General features: G+C 38.8%; 1 non-coding gene and 2 pseudogenes across 1 annotated transcript; all 3 read left to right on the top strand.

Moving 5' to 3' along the window:
* The first annotated feature begins 1,157 nt into the window (after window positions 1-1,157).
* On the top strand, window positions 1,158-1,233 carry LOC123151196 (uncharacterized; annotated as a pseudogene).
* An 85-nt stretch (window positions 1,234-1,318) lies between these two features.
* On the top strand, window positions 1,319-1,394 carry LOC123151189 (uncharacterized; annotated as a pseudogene).
* Window positions 1,395-1,479: 85 nt separating this feature from the next.
* Window positions 1,480-1,562, top strand: LOC123150822 (small nucleolar RNA SNORD24). Its single transcript, XR_006475366.1, has one exon. It is a non-coding gene; the product is annotated as a small nucleolar RNA SNORD24 (small nucleolar RNA).
* Window positions 1,563-5,099: the final 3,537 nt, after the last annotated feature.

The raw sequence follows: 5,099 nt of genomic DNA, 5'->3' as shown, positions 1-5,099 counted from the left end.
CCAGAACACTTCTAAAACATCAACACTTCATTAGCTATAAGACATCACCATGAGCAAGTAAACATTATTAGTATTACAATAATCAAATTAATTTCTTAAACATGTTTATCTCTACTGTTCCGTAGCAAATACTACAAGTAAAACTTAACCTGATCATTAACATGCTAATTACGCAGCCTAAGACTTAACATGATCTCACAATCGAAATTAATTACGACTCTAACATGATCAGATCAGCTCTGATTCCGTTGTTGGATATGAATTGACTTCAGATTAACGGTAAGTTTCTGTTAGGATCAATTAACCCCTCTTTTCCTTGTCCTAACAAACTTATCCATCTCCTCTGTTTGTCCAGGTCGAGCTGGAAACTGGGATCAACCCACACGCCCACTGTCTGCAAAAAGGGGGGAATTTTGATCCATTGATGCGTGTGTGTCTTCGATGAAATCTGTGCCACACAGTTTGCGTTTGGATGATGATTTGATTTCTGAAAGTAGCTAAATGTAAGCTATGACTGAAACAGTATAACTGAGAGTTAATGTCCAACTTCTAGATGGACTTAGGGAGTTGTTACTTATTGGAGTAATAATTTCAAGTTATTCAGTAGAGAGTAAGTAGAATCTGAAAGCAACTGTTAAATCTTATTAATTTATCCTAGTTCCACCCACAGCCTCAGTTCTATAATTCTGGAAGCCAGTTGAATCCTGAACACTGCACATTTCAAAAAATGCTTCCAGACCACATAATTTCATTCCTTGATACATAAAGTACGGCAAGTTTTGATATACATCGATCCTGCTTTCCTCGTACCAATAAAGCATGTCCATAACCTTGGATTATAGCAAAAAAAATGCTAAAAGAACAAACGCCCAGTCAAAGCTCTGAATGATTTTATAGTTGATCTGATTTGCTTTTAAACTGTACCTGCGTACTAAACCCAGTTTCAGTTGGCCTTGTATTTATATTTTCATCTTGTTTGTCGTTCTACTAGTCTCATTACAGTTAGCTCTAACAACCCAGTTCAGTATTTCAATTACGGAGTAGCCTGTCCTATGCTGTGTCCTGCCAGTCAAACTTGGTAGAATGACTGTACATGCATTCCTTCATTGGTTATGAACCTTATTGCTCATTGTGTTCTGTTGGGTTGAACTGCATGTTTCTGGGTGATGAAGAAAATTGTTCGGATTCCCACTGATATTTCATGATTAGTGTAACCAGCTACTTCTGATGGATGATGGCATCTCCTGTATTACATCTGCACTCATTGTGTTGGTCGCAACCTTGTTGCTCTTTGTGTTATATTGGGTCTTTTGCATGCTTCTGCATGATGAAGAAAATCGTTCGGATTCCCACTGATACTTCATGATTATCACAACCAGCTACTTCTTACAGACCATGCCATTTTCTTCTCTGTAAGAGATTTTGCTCTGTTTTGGGTTTTAATTCATTCAATAGTTTGCTGGTGTTTATTTTCCTTTGAGCCTGTGATGTTATCAAAATATTTGCTACTCTTAATGGGTTTATCCCACTTGATGATCTTAACCAACAAGATCTCTGAGGCTCTTATTTCTAGTCTAATGTTATCAGTACAGTACATCCGATGTTGCCAGTTTTTGTTCATTATAAGATGATGTTTGTGCATACCGTTTCTCATCACTCTCTGGCCTGGTATTCAGCAGCTGGAGGAAAAGAGGAAGGAGAAGGCCAAGATCTCCTACGACATGAGAAAGCAACTGGCGAAACTCCCAGGTCGATGAAATTATGCCATGAATGGATTTTTTTCAACCACTACTATGTAATAAGCATACTTGCTTTCTTTCCTAGCTCGCGGATTATATATCCTACACATCCTCCTTCATTTGTTGTGATAACTATTTGTCACCCACTCACTTGCTCATCGTTGTAAGTTACTGTAGTAGGTAGGTTGCTCTGATCCTCACAAGTTAATGCTTAGTTTGTCTAGGTGTGTGTCTACATATGCAGGGGATGTGTTTGCTGATGACCAGAATGAGCTAATTGTGGCGTCTGCTGATTATTTGAGGATCTTTTATATATATCCCTAGATGTCCTTATGAAATACCTGATATGATAACATGACCAGAATTAGGACTATTACCTGCTCATCGGCCACACCTGTGCATTTCTGTTTTAAATGTCCTGTATTTGTTGTTGCATGATAGATACATATATGTGACATCAATTTGTCGTTGGATATTGCTGGAAACTAACTAGGTCACATCAATTTCTTGGTTGTCTAGTTTGTTATGTCACATCAATTATATGCTTTTTCTGAGATTGTGTTTTAGCTACTGCCACTTTGAGTTGTTGTAGATTTTAGTTATCAATTACAGCTGGGCTTATATATTGCGTGAGCCATGGATATAGTACTATGGGTGGAACAGAGTATGATGGTGGAGGTTGTGTGGAGAAGACAAAAAAGGGAGAAAGTCTCACATCCACGCGGCTAATCAACGGGCTATGGAGATGCCCATCAATTGATGTCAATGTGAGTAGTAGGGATTGCCATGCAACAGATGCACTAAGAGCTATAAGTGTGTGAAAGCTCAAACTGAAACTAAGTGAGTGTGCATCCAACTTGCTTGCTCATGAAGACCTAGGGCATTTGACGAAGCCCCATCGTTGGAATATACAAGCCAAGTTCTATAATGAATATTCCCACTAGTATATGAAAGTGACAACATAAGAAACTCTCTATGTGAAGAACATGGTGCTACTTTGAAGCACAAGTGTGGTAAAAGGATAGTAACATTGCCCCTTTTCCTTTTTTTTCTTTTTTTTTTCTTTCTTTCTTTTGGGCGGGCTTGTTTGACCCCCTTTTTTATTTAGGCTTCTTTGGCCTCTCTTTTTTTCTTTTTTTTATGGGGCAATGCTCTATAATGATGATCATCAGACTTTATTTACTTACAACTCAGTATTACAACTCGATACTAAAACAAAGTTATGACTATATGAGTGCCTCCGGCGGTGTACCGGGATGTGCAATGATCTAGCATAGCAATGATATCAAAAAATGGACAAGCCATGAAAACATCATGCTAGCTATCTTACGATCATGCAAAGCAATATGATAATGAATGCTCAAGTCATGTATATGATGATGATGGAAGTTGCACGACAATATATCTCGGAATGGCTATGGAAATGCCATGATAGGTAGGTATGCTGGCTGTTTTGAGGAAGATATAAGGAGGCTTATGTGTGATACAGCGTATCGTATCACGTGGTTCGAATGCACTAGTGAAGTTTGCACCAACTCTCGAGGTGAGAAAGGGCAATACACGATACAGAAGAGGCTAGCAATGATGGAAGGGTGAGAGTGCGTATAATCCATGACTCAACATTAGTCATAAAGAAATCACATACTTATTGCAAAAATCTATTAGCCATCGAAACAAAGTACTACACGCATGCTCCTAGGGAGATAGATTGGTAGGAAAAGACCATCGCTCGTCCCCGAACGCCACTCATCAGGAAGACAATTAATAAATACGTCATGCTCCAACTTCGTTACACAACGGTTCACCATACGTGCATGCTACAGGAATCACAAACCTCAACACAAGTATTTCTACAATCCAAAACTACCCACTAGAATGGCTCTAATACCACCATCTTTATATCGCAAAACTATTGCAAGGAATCAAACATATCATATTCAGCGATCTACAAGTTTATGTAGGATTTTATGACTAACCATGTGAATGACCAATTCCTGTCATCTCTCTAAATAGATATGAATGAAGCAAGAGAGTTCAATTCTCTCTACAAAAGATATGCCCATGCTCTAACAAATATAAGTGAAGCAAAAGAGCATTCTACAAATGGCGGTTTTTCTATGTGAAGAGAAACAGGCAATCCAAATTTCAAAAGATATTAGTGAAGCACATGAAGCATTCTATAAAGCCATACTCAAAAGATATAAGTGAAGTCCAATGAACATTATATAAATTTTCACCAAGGACTATCTCATACCATCATGGTGCAAAAAAAAGGAAAATTGAAAACTAAATGCAAAAGACGCTCCAAAACTTGCACATATCGCATGAACGAAACGAATACAAAAACATACCGATACTTGTTGAAGAAAGAGGGGATGCCTTCCGGGGCATCCCCTAGCTTAGACGCTTGAGTGTCCTTGAATATTTATTTAGGATGCCTTGGGCATCCCCAAGCTTGAGCCTTTGCCTCTCCTCCTTTTCCTCATATTGAGACCTCCTCGATCAAACACTTCATCCACACAAAACTTCAACAGAAAACTCGGTAAGATCCGTTAGTATAATAAAGCAAATCACTACTCTAAGTACTGTTGCAAACCAATTCATATTTTGTTTTTGCATTGTGTATACTGTCATATAGCTTTTCCATGGCTTAATACACTGATAGAAATTGAACCAAAACACGTAAACTATGCATCAAAACCAGAATCTGTCAAAAAAACAGAACAGTCTGTAGCAATCTGAACATTCACCATACTTATGTTAACCCAAAAATTCTATGAAAATTAGGAAAAATAAACAATTTTTACAGAAAGACAGCGCAAAAAGAATCAGAACCGTTTGTCGTTCCAGTAAAAAATATAAAATCACACACTACAGCCAAAGTTTCTGTCCTGCACCGTACAAACCAACAAGCATTGTAAAGATCCTAAAGGAAAACCTTGGCACATTATTTTTATAATACAATGGAATTGCACAAGGTGATTGTCGGTGTCAAAACCGGCGGATCTCAGGTAGGGGGTCCCGAACTGTGCGTCTAGGCGGATGGTAACAGGAGACAAGGGACACGATGTTTTTACCCAGGTTCGGGCCCTCTCGATGGAGGTAAAACCCTACTCCTGCTTGATTGATATTGATGATATGGGTAGTACAAGAGTGGATCTACCACGAGATCAAGGAGGCTAAACCCTAGAAGCTAGCCTATGGTATGATTGTTGTAATGGTTGTTCGTCCTATGGACTAAAACCCTCTGGTTTATATAGACACCGGAGAGGGCTAGGGTTACACAGAGTCGGTTACAGTGGTAGGAGATCTACATATCCGTATCGCCAAGATTGCCTTCCACGCCAAGGAAAGTCCCAT

This window comes from Triticum aestivum, chromosome 1B, assembly GCF_018294505.1.
Source record: "Triticum aestivum cultivar Chinese Spring chromosome 1B, IWGSC CS RefSeq v2.1, whole genome shotgun sequence".
Classification (NCBI taxonomy): Eukaryota; Viridiplantae; Streptophyta; class Magnoliopsida; order Poales; family Poaceae; genus Triticum; species Triticum aestivum.
The sequence above is the reverse complement of the archived record's forward strand: the minus strand, read 5'-3'. Positions and strand labels throughout refer to the sequence as shown.